This window comes from Schistocerca americana, chromosome 1 (genome assembly GCF_021461395.2).
Source record: "Schistocerca americana isolate TAMUIC-IGC-003095 chromosome 1, iqSchAmer2.1, whole genome shotgun sequence".
NCBI classification, from domain to species: domain Eukaryota; kingdom Metazoa; phylum Arthropoda; class Insecta; order Orthoptera; family Acrididae; genus Schistocerca; species Schistocerca americana.
This window is the reverse complement of record NC_060119.1, coordinates 1,141,299,500-1,141,314,475: the sequence shown is the minus strand read 5'-3', so window position 1 is coordinate 1,141,314,475 and position 14,976 is coordinate 1,141,299,500. Positions and strand designations below refer to the sequence as shown.

The 14,976-nt window shown below is 41.7% G+C and overlaps 1 protein-coding gene across 3 annotated transcripts in view; it reads right to left on the bottom strand.

Moving 5' to 3' along the window:
- The window catches only part of LOC124619293 (serine/threonine-protein phosphatase 6 regulatory ankyrin repeat subunit B-like), a 289,649-nt gene that overhangs the window by 239,106 nt on the left and 35,567 nt on the right, over nt 1-14,976 (bottom strand). The gene's annotated exons all lie outside the window — the stretch shown is intronic.

The window sequence follows — 14,976 nt, the reverse complement described above, 5'->3', positions numbered from 1 at the left end:
TCACAAAGCTCACAATTTGCAACATTGTCCGCATAACTGATTGTGGCCCTTTGGTTCTGAGTCAAGTGTGTAGTGCCTCGAGAATTTCAGTGTAAGTTCTAGAGACACTTGGCTTTCCACTGTCTCGAACACCGGATATTTTAAGTAAGAGGGTGAGAGAGTGGAGATGTGTCTCCCTCGCTGCCAGTTTTTGTGTGTGCAGGATGCACATGTATCGGGAAAATACTGAAACGGTGACGGTTGATCAGCACAGACAAGTGTTTGCAGCGTGCGCCATAGAAGCTGTATGTAACAATTGTATTGTTGTGAACAAATGAATTATGTATTGAACTAGACACATTTACTTTGGATTTTCTGGTGTTGGACTTGCGAGAAGCAAGAACTGGTTTTGTAGTGGGTATTAAACCACACATATTGCAATTGTATCTGTTAGTATCTAATGGTCCAAGACAGGGTTGACTCGTGAGAGTTGAACACTTGTGTGAAACTTGTGAAGTTGTTTTATTGTGGAGATGAAAATATAACAGAGTTGAACAAAAGTATCCTGAGAGGACAGAATCATTTCAAGAGTAGAAAAGAAGTCTATTTTGAAATTCCTTTCATCAGCTATAGTCTTTGGAGAAGAAGAGCTTGTGAAGATCAACACAGCCGTCTGACCTGAGAAGAAGATCGGCTGCACACAATACGTGAGCCAACTGTGAGAGATGTGTGAGTCTTCCACCCCAGTCCCACACTGTCTCCTGTCATCCAAAAACCATTAGAAGTGTAAGGATTGAACCAGAGACTTTGAAGGTTCTGTGGCAAACTAGGGTGCAACTGCCTGAATTTGTGCCATAGAGTTGAGAAATGTAGGGTTCCCCTAAATATATGAGGTGTGCACTACACATCAGAGGCTGCTACTCTGGTAGCTGACTGTTTGTGGGGTGCACACAAGAGTTTTTAGATTAGGCAACTCTCCATCCAATTGAAATAACAATAGCTGTAGGAAACCGAGAAGTATTGGTGTAAGAGCGAGAGACAAGCCTCCTACAGGGAATACTAATGGTGAACTGCCAAAGCAGTCACAACAAAGTGCAAGAGTTCGAAGTGCTCATGAAAAACAGTTAAGCTCACATAATACTAGGTACAGAAAGCTGGTTGAAACCTGAAACTAATAGCAGTGCCATTTTAGGGGAAAACTTAAGTGGATATCAATAGCCCAAGCAAATGGGAAATGGAAGTAGTGTACTTGTCACAGTACACAAGAAAATCAAACCCCCCGAGATAGAAATTGAAGCTGAATGTGAGATTGTTTGGGCAAGTCTCAGTATCAGGGGTGAACCGATATGATAAATGAATCCTTCTATCGCCCACCAGATTCATCTCCTCATGTAACAGAAAACTTTAGAAAAAACCTCAGTTCACTTGTACAAAAGTTCCCCAATCATAATCATTGGTGGAGACTTTAATCATCCAACAATTAATTTGGGCAATTACAGTTTTGTTTGTCATGGACATGATAAGATATCCTTTGAAACGTGACTAAATGTCATCTCTGAAAACCACCTATAACAGATAGTTAGGAACCCCACTCATGATGTGAATATATTGGATCTAAATGCCAACAAATAGAACTGACCTCTTTGAGGATGTCCACATCGAAACTGGTATTAATGACCATGACATGGTTGCATTAACAATGATTACCAAAGAACAAAGGACAACTAAAACAAACTGAAAGATATATGTTCAGTAAACTAGACAAAAAATCAGTAGTGTCGTATCTCAATGAGCGACTTGAAACTTTCAATGCAGGTCAGGAGCATGACGAGGAACTCTGGCTCAAGTTTAAAAGAATAGTTGAACACGTACTGCACATACATGCACCCAGTAAAACAGTTCATAATGGGGGGAAATCTCCATGGTATATAGTTATTGTAAAGAAACGTCCAAAGAAACAGAAATTACTGCATAATAGGTGTAAACAAAATGTAGGGTGTTTATAGATAGAGAGATACTCAATGAAACATGTTTGGTTGTCAAGAGAGCAACATTCGATGCCTCCGATAACTACCATAGCAGAGTATTCTTACATGATCTTCCACAGAGCACAAAGAAATTCTGATCATATGCAAAGGCTGTTAGTATTACCAAAGTTAGTGTCCAGTTCCTAGCAAATGAGACAGGAACTGAAATTGAGGATAGCAAAGCAAAAGCTGAAATGCTTAACTCCATTTTCAAATCTTCCTTTAAAAAGGAAAACCCAGGAGAATCGCCCCAATTTAATCTTCATACCACTGAAACGCTGAATGAAGTAAGTATTAATGTCAGTGGTGTTGAGAAATATCTGAAATCATCAAACTAGAATAAAGCTACAGGTTCCCAATGGAATCCCTGTCAGATTCCATGGTGAATTTGCAGCTGAGTTAGACCCTCTTCTAATTATGAGTATAATCTATTTTAGATCCCTTGAACAAAGAACCATGACCAGTTCTTGAAAAATAAGGAACAGATCACACCTATCTACAAGAAGGGTAGCAGAAGTGATCCACAAAACTATCGTCCAATATCCTTGACACTGATTTGTTGTAGAATCTTAGAACACATACTGAGTCCCAACTTAATGAGGTATCTTGAACAGAATGACCTCCTCACCACCAGTCAACATGGATTTTGAAAATATTATCATGTGAAACTCAACTCTCACTTTTCTCACATGAAGTACTGAAAGCTTTGGATCAAGGCAACCAGGTAGAAGCAGTCCTTTAGGATTTCCGAAAAGCATTTGACTCAGTACTGCACCTACACTTATTGCCAAAAGTACAATCATATGGGGTATCAAGTGAAATTTGTGACTGGATTGAAAACTTTTTGCTAGGGAGGAAACAGCATGTTACAGTATATTGGATGGAGAGTCATCAACAGATGTAGAAATAACTTTGGATGTGCCCCAGGGAAGTGTGCTGGGACCCTTGCTGTTCATGTTGTATATAGCAATGACCTCACAAACAATATTAATAGTAAAATCAGACTTTTTTCAGATGGTGCAGTTATCTGTAATGAAGTACTATCTGAAAGAAGCTGTATAAATATTCACTCAGGTATTGGTAAGATTTCAGTGTGGTGCAAAATTTGGAAACTTGCTCTAAATGCTCAGAGATGTAAAATTTTGCCCTTCACAAAATTAAAAAATGTAGCATACTATGACTATAACATCAGTGGGTCACTGTTGGAATCAGCCAACTCGTACAAACACCTGGGTGTAGCACTTTGTAAGGACATGAAATGAAATGGTCATGTAGGTTCATTCTTTGGTAAGGCAGGTGATAGACTTTGGTTCATTGGTAGAATACTGAGGAAGTGCAACCAGTCTACAAAGGAAATTGTTTGCAAATCACATGTGTGAGCAATATTAGAACATTGTTCAAGTTTGTGGGACCCATATCAGACAGGACTAACAAGTGATATTGAACATGTACAGAGGACAGCAGAATGAATGGTCACAGGTTTGTTTAATATGTGGAAGAGTGTCACATTGATATTGAAGGAAACAAAGTGGCACATTATTGAAGACAGATGTAAACAACTCTGTTGTTGTTATTGTTGTTGTTGTTGTGGACTTCAGCCCTGAGACTGGTTTGATGCAGCTCTCCATGCTACTCTATCTTGTGCAAGCTTCTTCATCTCCCAGTACCTACTGCAGCCTACATCCTTCTGAATCTGCTTAGCGTATTCATTTCTTGGTCTCCCTCTACGATTTTTACCCTCCACGCTGCCCTCCAGTACTAAATTGGTGATCCCTTGATGCCTCAGAACTTGTCCTACCAACCGATCCCTTCTTCTAGTCAAGTTGTGCCACAAACTCCTCTTCTCCCCAATTCTATTCAATACCTCCTCATTAGTTATGTGATCTACCCATCTAATCTTCAGCATTCTTCTGTAGCACCACATTTCGAAAGCTTCTATTCTCTTCTTGTCCAAACTATTTATTGTGCATGTTTCACTTCCATACATGGCTACACTCCACACAAATACTTTCAGAAACGACTTCCTGACACTTAAATCAATACTCGATGTTAACAAATTTCTCTTCCTCAGAAAAGCTTTCCTTGCCACTGCCAGTCTACATTTTATATCCTCTCTACTTCGATCATCATCAGTTATTTTGCTCCACAAATAGCAGAACTCCTTTACTACCTTAAGTGTCTCATGTCCTAATCTAATTCCCGCAGCATCACCCGACTTAAATCGACTACATTCCATTATCCTCATTTTGCTTTTGTTGATGTTCATCTTATACCCTCCTTTCAAGACACTGTCCATTCCGTTCAACTGCTCTTCCAAGTCCTTAGCTGCCTCTGACAGAATTACCATGTCATCAGTGAACCTCAAAGTTTTTATTTCTTCTCCATGGATTTTAATACCTACTCCAAAATTTTCTTTTCTTTCCTTTACTGCTTGCTCAATATACAGATTGAATAACATCAGGGAGAGGCTACAACCCTATCTCACTCCCTTCCCAACCACTGCTTTCCTTTTATGACCCTCGACTCTTATAACTGCCATCTGGTTTCTGCACAAATTGTAAATGGCCTTTCGCTCCCTGTATTTTACCCCTGTCACCTTCAGAATTTGAAAGAGAGTATTCCAGTCAACATTGTCAAAAGCTTTCTCTAAGTCTACAAATGCTAGAAACGTAGCAGCTGAGCAGCAAGTCGTATACTCCTAGCTCACTCATTTGTTACATAGTTTAACTCTTAATTTCTTTGCGTGTTTTGGTTCTTGCATTGTTTAATTCATAAATTTCGGGCGTATTATAGTATTTGAGAGTGTAGCATCGTGTTTTAGTACCTGAATAGTGTAATTTCGCTTAGTCTCCTTCTGCCGCCGAGCAGTGTCAGCAGTGCGCAAGTAGCAGCATTACTGCATTTACTAGGCAATCTTGTATTTTAATAACCGTTTAAATTTTGTCGATTTGTTTGCGCTCTCTGTAGATTAGTTCGGACGTTCTTAGCAAAACAGTTTTTAGCATGGATAGGAACTGCAACTGCTGTGTTCGGATGCAGGCTGAGTTGGCATCCCTTCGCTCCCAGCTTCAGGCAGTGTTGGCTTCGGTCACACAGCTTGAGGCTGTTGCCAATGGGCATCACTGTGGGGGTCGGGATGGGGGTTTGTCGGGGACGGCCAGCTCGTCCCACGCATCCCCTGATCGGACTACGACTGTGGTTGCCCGCATTGAGGCTGATCCCTCACCTGTGGTAGAGTGGGAGGTCGTTTCAAGGTGTGGCAGGGGGCGAAAGACATTCCGGAGGGCTGAACGGAAAGCCTCTCCAGTTTGTCTGACGAACCGGTTTCAGGCTCTGTCTCAGGCTGATACTGATCTTCGGCCTGACATGGCTGCTTGTCCTGTTCCAGAGGTTGCCCCTCAGTCTGCAAGATCCGGGCAGTCGCAGAGGGTGGGCTTACTGGTAGTTGGGAGCTCCAACGTCAGGCGCGTAATGGGGCCCCTTAGGGAAATGGCAGCAAGAGAGGGGAAGAAAACCAATGTGCACTCCGTGTGCGTACCGGGGGGAGTCATTCCAGATGTGGAAAGGGTCCTTCCGGATGCCATGAAGGGTACAGGGTGCACCCATCTGCAGGTGGTCGCTCATGTCGGCACCAATGATGTGTGTCGCTATGGATCGGAGGAAATCCTCTCTGGCTTCCGGCGGCTATCTGATTTGGTGAAGACTGCCAGTCTCGCTAGCGGGATGAAAGCAGAGCTCACCATCTGCAGCATCGTCGACAGGACTGACTGCGGACCTTTGGTACAGAGCCGAGTGGAGGGTCTGAATCAGAGGCTGAGACGGTTCTGCGACCGTGTGGGCTGCAGATTCCTCGACTTGCGCCATAGGGTGGTGGGGTTTCGGGTTCCGCTGGATAGGTCAGGAGTCCACTACACGCAACAAGCGGCTACACGGGTAGCAGGGGTTGTGTGGCGTGGGCTGGGCGGTTTTTTAGGTTAGATGGCCTTGGGCAAGTACAGAAAGGGCAACAGCCTCAACGGGTGCGGGGCAAAGTCAGGACATGCGGGGACCAAGCAGCAATCGGTATTGTAATTGTCAACTGTCGAAGCTGCGTTGGTAAAGTACCGGAACTTCAAGCGCTGATAGAAAGCACCGAAGCTGAAATCGTTATAGGTACAGAAAGCTGGCTTAAGCCAGAGATAAATTCTGCCGAAATTTTTACTAAGGTACACACGGTGTTTAGAAAGGATAGATTGCATGCAACCAGTGGTGGAGTGTTCATCGCTGTTAGTAGTAGTTTATCCTGTAGTGAAGTAGAAGTGGATAGTTCCTGTGAATTATTATGGGTTGAGGTTACACTAAACAACCGAACTAGGTTAATAATTGGCTCCTTTTACCGACCTCCCGACTCAGCAGCATTAGTGGCAGAACAACTGAGAGAAAATTTGGAATACATTTCACATAAATTTTCTCAGCATGTTATAGTCTTAGGTGGAGATTTCAATTTACCAGATATAGACTGGGACACTCAGATGTTTAGGACGGGTGGTAGGGACAGAGCATCGAGTGACATTATACTGAGTGCACTATCCGAAAATTACCTCGAGCAATTAAACAGAGAACCGACTCGTGGAGATAACATCTTGGACCTACTGATAACAAACAGACCCGAACTTTTCGAATCTGTATGTACAGAACAGGGAATCAGTGATCATAAGGCCGTTGCAGCATCCCTGAATATAGAAGTTAATAGGAATATAAAAAAAGGGAGGAAGGTTTATCTGTTTAGCAAGAGTAATAGAAGGCAGATTTCAGACTACCTAACAGATCAAAACGAAAATTTCTGTTCCGACACTGACAATGTTGAGTGTTTATGGAAAAAGTTCAAGGCAATCGTAAAATGCGTTTTAGACAGGTACGTGCCGAGTAAAACTGTGAGGGACGGGAAAAACCCACCGTGGTACAACAACAAAGTTAGGAAACTACTGCGAAAGCAAAGAGAGCTCCACTCCAAGTTTAAACGCAGCCAAAACCTCTCAGACAAACTGAAGCTAAACGATGTCAAAGTTAGCGTAAGGAGGGCTATGCGTGAAGCGTTCATTGAATTCGAAAGTAAAATTCTATGTACCGACTTGACAGAAAATCCTAGGAAGTTCTGGTCTTACGTTAAATCAGTAAGTGGCTCGAAACAGCATATCCAGACACTACGGGATGATGATGGCATTGAAACAGAGGATGACACGCGTAAAGCTGAAATACTAAACACCTTTTTCCAAAGCTGTTTCACAGAGGAAGACCGCACTGCAGTTCCTTCTCTAAATCCTCGCTCAAACGAAAAAATGGCTGACATCGAAATAAGTGTCCAAGGAATAGAAAAGCAACTGGAATCACTCAATAGAGGAAAGTCCACTGGACCTGACGGGATACCAATTCGATTCTACACAGAGTACGCGAAAGAACTTGCCCCCCTTCTAACAGCCGTGTACCGCAAGTCTCTAGAGGAACGGAGGGTTCCAAATGATTGGAAAAGAGCACAGATAGTCCCAGTCTTCAAGAAGGGTCGTCGAGCAGATGCGCAAAACTATAGACCTATATCTCTTACGTCGATCTCTTGTAGAATTTTAGAACATGTTTTTTGCTCGCGTATCATGTCATTTCTGGAAACCCAGAATCTACTATGTAGGAATCAACATGGATTCCGGAAACAGCGATCGTGTGAGACCCAACTCGCCTTATTTGTTCATGAGACCCAGAAAATATTAGATACAGGCTCCCAGGTAGATGCTATTTTTCTTGACTTCCGGAAGGCGTTCGATACAGTTCCGCACTGTCGCCTGATAAACAAAGTAAGAGCCTACGGAATATCAGACCAGCTGTGTGGCTGGATTGAAGAGTTTTTAGCAAACAGAACACAGCATGTTGTTATCAATGGAGAGACGTCTACAGACGTTAAAGTAACCTCTGGCGTGCCACAGGGGAGTGTTATGGGACCATTGCTTTTCACAATATATATAAATGACTTAGTAGATAGTGTCGGAAGTTCCATGCGGCTTTTCGCGGATGATGCTGTAGTATACAGAGAAGTTGCTGCATTAGAAAATTGTAGCGAAATACAGGAAGATCTGCAGCGGATAGGCACTTGGTGCAGGGAGTGGCAACTGACCCTTAACATAGACAAATGTAATGTATTGCGAATACATAGAAAGAAGGATCCTTTATTGTATGATTATATGATAGCGGAACAAACACTGGTAGCAGTTACTTCTGTAAAATATCTGGGAGTATGCGTACGGAACGATTTGAAGTGGAATGATCATATAAAACTAATTGTTGGTAAGGCGGGTACCAGGTTGAGATTCATTGGGAGAGTGCTTAGAAAATGTAGTCCATCAACAAAGGAGGTGTCTTACAAAACACTCGTTCGACCTATACTTGAGTATTGCTCATCAGTGTGGGATCCGTACCAGGTCGGGTTGACGGAGGAGATAGAGAAGATCCAAAGAAGAGCGGCGCGTTTCGTCACTGGGTTATTTGGTAACCGTGATAGCGTTACGGAGATGTTTAATAAACTCAAGTGGCAGACTCTGCAAGAGAGGCGCTCTGCATCGCGGTGTAGCTTGCTCGCCAGGTTTCGAGAGGGTGCGTTTCTGGATGAGGTATCGAATATATTGCTTCCCCCTACTTATACTTCCCGAGGAGATCACGAATGTAAAATTAGAGAGATTAGAGCGCGCACGGAGGCTTTCAGACAGTCGTTCTTCCCGCGAACCATACGCGACTGGAACAGGAAAGGGAGGTAATGACAGTGGCACGTAAAGTGCCCTCCGCCACACACCGTTGGGTGGCTTGCGGAGTATCAATGTAGATGTAGATGTAGATGTAGGTTTGCCTTTCTTTAATCTTTCTTCTAAGATAAGTCGTAGGGTCAGTATTGCCTCAGGTGTTCCAACATTTCTATGGAATCGAAACTGATCTTCCCCAAGGTCGACTTCTACCAGTTTTTCCATTTGTCTGTAAAGAATTCACGTTAGTATTTTGCAGCTGTGACTTATTAAACTGATATTTCGGTTTTTTTCACATCTGTCAACACCTGCTTTCTGTGGGATTGGAATTATTATATTCTTGTTGAAGTCTGAGGGAATTTCGCCTGTCTCATACATCTTGCTCACCAGATGGTAGAGTTTTGTCAGGACTAGCTCTCCCAAGGCTGTCAGTAGTTCTAATGGAATGTTGTCTACTCCTGGGGCCTTGTTTCAACTTAGGTCTTTCAGTGCTCTGTCAAACTCTTCACGCAGTATCATATCTCCCATGTCATCTTCATCTACATCCTCTTCCATTTCCATAATATTGTCCTCAAGAACATCACCCCTGTATAGACCCTCTATATACTCCCTCCACCTTTCTGCTTTCCCTTCTTTGCTTAGAACTGGGTTTCCATCTGTGCTCTTGATATTCATGCAAGGCGTCCTCTTTTCTCCAAAGGTCTCTTTAATTTTCCAGTAGGCAGTATCTGTCTTACCCCTTGTGAGATAAGCCTCTACATCCTTAGATTTGTCCTCTAGCCATACCTACTTAGCCATTTTGCACTTCCTGTCGATCTCCTTTTTGAGACGTTTGTATTCCTTTTTGCCTGCTTCATTTACTGCATTTTTGTATTTTCTCCTTTCATCAATTAAATTCAGTATCTCTTCTGTTACCCAATGATTTCTACTAGCCCTCGTCTTTTTACCTACTTGATCCCCTGCTGCCTTCACTATTTCATCCCTCAAAACTACCCATTCCTCTTCTACTGTATTTCTTTCCCCCATTCCTGTCAATTGTTCCCTTATGCTCTCCCTGAAACTCTGTACAACCTCTGGTTCTTTCAGTTTATCCGGGTCCCATCTCCTTAAATTCCCACCTTTTTGCAGTTTCTTCAGTTTTAATCTACAGTTCATACCCAATAGATTGTGGTCAGAGTCCACATCTGCCCCTGGAAATGTCTTACAGTTTAAAACCTGGTTCCTGTGTCTCTGTCTTACCATTATATAATCTATCTGAAACATTCCAGTATCTCTAGGGTTCTTCCATGTATACAACCTTCTTTCATGGTTCTTGAACCAAGTGTTAGCTATGATTAAGTTATGCTCTGTGCAATTGTATTTATAACCCTGTATTCACCTGACCAAAAGTCTTATTCCTCCTACCACCGAACTTCACTAATTCCCACTTTATCTAAGTTTAACCTATCCATTTCCCTTTTTAAATTTTCTAACCTACCTGCCCGATTAAGGGATCTGACATTCCACACTCCAATCCGTAGAACACCAGTTTTCTTTCTCCTGATAACAACATCCTCTTGAGTAGTCCCCGCCTGGAGATCCGAATGGGGGACTATTTTACCTCCGGAATATTTTACCCAAGAGGATGCCATCAACTCTAAGAAAGTCTATTAACAAAGTTTCAAGAACCAACTTCAAATGATAACTCTATGGATATACTACAACCCACTACGTATTGCTCACATAGTGGTCATGAGGATAAGTTTAGAATAACTACTGCATGCACAGTGACACTTAAACCATCATTCTTCCCACACTCCACACGTGAATGGAACAGGAAGAAACCCTAAGAAGTGATATAATGGGATGTACCCTCTGCCATGCACCTCACAAGGGTTTGCAGAGTATACATGAAGATATAGGTCTTCCACTGTTAGTGTTCCCTCTTGGTTTTTTGTACATACTGTATATTACCCATTTTTCCCATAGCCCACACCTACTTTTCTAAGAATTTTGAGTATCTTGGGCCATTTTAACTTGTCACATGCATTGTCTAAGATGACAAATCTTAAGAACATGTATAGATATTTCTTAAATTTTGCTTCTATTATCTAGCATGCCATACCATTTTTATTTAGATGGATGCAGATAGTATATATCTGCAGTCTAAATCCAACAACTTCGGCTATAAAATTAGAGAAGATTTATTTTTTAAATTGGTGATTGATTAAACTTGTTTGATCTGCTTATGTTGTATGAAAATTCCTGCATCTATAGGTTTTTAGCTACAGTCTTCAAACTCATAATATATTTCTGAATAAACAATTTTCAGTAACAATACTGCAGTGCTTTGTTGTTCAGAAGTACGATGCAGTATTCCCCCCCCCCCCCCCCCCCCCTCTTTGGACATGGATGCATGTATATCCATTATGTATATTATTCCCATACAAGGGAAACATTTTAATTGAAAATCGTTTGCCCGGTGTTGGTGGACAAATATGATACTGAAGTGGCTGAGTTGTTCAGAAGTATGATGCAATGTTCATATCAGCAATCATCAGCTGTATAATGGTATGAAGATATTGAAAATCAGTGCCAGACCGGGACTCATATCCAGATTTCCACCCATATCGCGAGCATTCGCCTTGCCATTAGACTATCTGAGCATGCTTCCAAGACCAAAACTTCAGAAGAATGTATTATTGTGCTATATATCAAGAATTGTAACCTGTTTTTATACACTTGGTGATCAAAAGTATCCAGACATCTGGCTGAAAATGACTTGAAAGTCATCGCCCTCCATTGATATGCTGGAATTCAATATGATGTTGGTCCACCCTTAGCCTTAATGACAGCTTCCACTCTCGCAGGCATACATTCAATCAGTTGCTGCAATGTTTCTTGGGGGGTGGTAGCCCATTCTTCATGGACTGCTGCACTGAGGAGAAGTATCAATGTTGATCGGTGAGACCTGGTACGAAGTCGGCATTCCAAAACATCCCAAAGGTGTTCTATAGGATTCAGGTCAGGACTCTGTGCAGGCCAGTCCATTACAGGGATGTTACTGTTGTGTAACCATTCCGCCACAGGCCATGCATTATGAACAGGTGCTCGATCACCATCCCCGAATTGCTCTTCAACAGTGAGAAGCAAGAAAGTGCTTAAAACATCAATGTAGGCCTGTGTTGTGATAATGTCACACAAAACAGCAAGGGGTGCAAGCCCCCTCCATGGAAAACATGACCACATCATAACAACACCACCTCCGAATTCTACTGTTGGCACTACACATACTGGCAAATGATGTACACTGGGCATTTGCCATACCCACAGCCTGCCATCGGATTGCAACATTTTGTACCGTCATTCATCACCCCACACAACATTTTTCAACTGTTCAATCATCCAATGTTTAAGCTCCTTACACCAAGTGAGTCATCATTCGGCATTTACCCATGTGATGTGTGGCTATGACCAGCCGCTCGACCATGAAATCCAAGTTTTCTCACCTGCCACCTAACTGTCATAGTACTTGCAGTGGATCCTGATGCAGTTTGGAATTCCTGTGTGATGGTCTGTATAGATGTCTGCCTATTACACATTACAACCCTCTTCAACCGTCAGTGTTCTCTGTCTTTCAACAAACAAGGTCGGATTGTACACTTTTGTGCTTTATGTGTCCCTTCACGTTTCCACTTCACTATAACATTGATAACAGAGGACCTACGGATGTTTAGAAGTGTGAAAATCTCGTGTACAGATGTATGACACAAGTGATATCCCATCACCTGACTATGTTTGAAGGCCATGAGTTCCACGGGGTGCCCCATTCTGCTCTCTCACAATGTCTAATGAGTACTGAGGTTGCTGATATGGAGTACCTGGCAGTAGCTGGCAGCACAATGCACCTAATATGAAAAAAAAAATATGATTTTGGGGGTGTCCGGGTACTTTTGATCACATAGTGTACATACGCAATGAATCATTCAATGTTGGATAAAGTATTATTATTATTACATGCTGTCAACCATGTGTCAACAACCTGCACTCATACATCCACTATGTATATTCCCCTACGTATGAGACATTTTAATTGAAAATTGCTTGCCCAGTGTTGGCAGATAAATATGTTATTGCAATGCCTGTATTGTACAGAAGCACGATGCAATGTTCCTTTGGGCATGCATACTCAGATAGCCTAATGGTAAGGTGACCACTCACAATAAGCGGGAAATCCAAGTTTGAGTCCCACATCCATAAAAATTTTCATTGTCATCATTCCATTATACAGTGGATGGTTGTCAATATATTTCATGTATTTTCAGTTACTGTGGAATCCTTGGAAATAGTACATTACCTAACTGTTTCAATGAATTTTTAACCAAATTTCCAATAACTTCATATATTTAGGTGGTATAAAAGTAACTTTAATATTAGAAACTTCTAAAGTCTTTACAGTTACATCTCTGAGCCCATTCTAAATCTTCTATCTCAATATTTTGTAAATGCAATACATGAATACATATAGAGAGCCTATACAAGGGCGATGTACTTGAGGACAATATTATGGAAATGGAAGAGGATGTAGATGAAGATGAAATGGGAGATATGATACTGCGTGAAGAGTTTGACAGAGCACTGAAAGACCTGAGTCGCAACAAAGCTCCGGGAGTAGACAACATTCCACTGACAGCCTTGGGAGAGCCAGTCCTGATAAAACTCTACCATCTGGTGAGCAAGATGTATGAGACAGGCGAAATTCCCTCAGACTTCAACAAGAATATAATAATTCCAATCCCACAGAAAGCAAGTATTGACAGATGTGAAAATTACCGAAATATCAGTTTAATAAGTCACAGCTGCAAAATACTAACGTGAATTCTTTACAGACAAATGGAAAAACTGGTAGAAGTCGACCTTGGGGAAGATCAGTTTCGATTCCATAGAAATGTTGGAACACCTGAGGCAATACTGACCCTACGACTTATCTTAGAAGAAAGATTAAGGAAAGGCAAACCTACGTCTCTAGCATTTGTAGACTTAGAGAAAGCTTTTGACAATGTTGACTGGAGTACTCTCTTTCAAATTCAGAAGGTGGCAGGTGTAAAATACAGGGAGCGAAAGGCCATTTACAATTTGTACAGAAACCAGATGGCAGTTATAAGAGTCGAGGGACATGAAAGGGAAGCAGTGGTTGGAAAGGGAGTGAGATAGGGTTGTAGCCTCTCCCCGATGTTGTTGAATCTGTATATTGAGCAAGCAGTAAAGGAAACAGAAGAAAAGTTCGGAGTAGGTATTAAAATCCATGGAGAAGAAATAAAAACTTTGAGGTTCGCCGATGACACTGTAATTTTGTCAGAGACAGCAAAGGACTTGGAAGAGCAGTTGAACGGAATGGACAGTGTCTTGAAAGGAGGGTATAAGATGAACATCAACAAAAGCAAAACAAGGATAATGGAATGTAGTCGAATTAAGTCGGGTGATGCTGAGGGAATTAGATTAGGAAATGAGACACTTAAAGTAGTAAAGGAGTTTTGCTATTTGGGGAGCAAAATAACTGATGATGGTCAAAGTAGAGAGGATATAAAATGTAGACTGACAATGGCAAGGTAAGCATTTCTGAAGAAGAGAAATTTGTTAACATCGAGTATAGGTTTAAGTGTCCGGAAGTCGTTTCTGAAAATATTTGTATGGAGTGTAGCCATGTATGGAAGTGAAACATGGACGATAAATAGTTTGGACAAGAAGAGAATAGAAGCTTTCGAAATGCGGTGCTACAGAAGAATGCTGAAGATTAGATGGGTAGATCACATAACTAATGAGGAAGTATTGAATATGATTGGGGAGAAAAGAAATTTGTGGCACAACTTGACTAGAAGAAGGGATTGGTTGGTATGACATGTTCTGAGGCATCAAGGGATCACCAGTTTAGTACTGGAGGGCAGTGTGGAGGGTAAAAATCGTAGAGGGAGACCACGAGATGAATACACTAAGCAGATTCACAAGGATGTAGGTTGCAGTAGGTACTGGGAGATGAAGAAGCATGCACAGGATAGATTAGCATGGAGAGCTGCATTAAACCAGTCTCAGGACTGAATACCACAACAACATCTCAATATTTTGTAAATGCAATACATGAATACAAAGGCTAAATTCACCTTTGCTCATCAATACATGCAACTGATGTCATCAAAAATTTTATTCTATGATTTTCAATTAATGACTGGAAA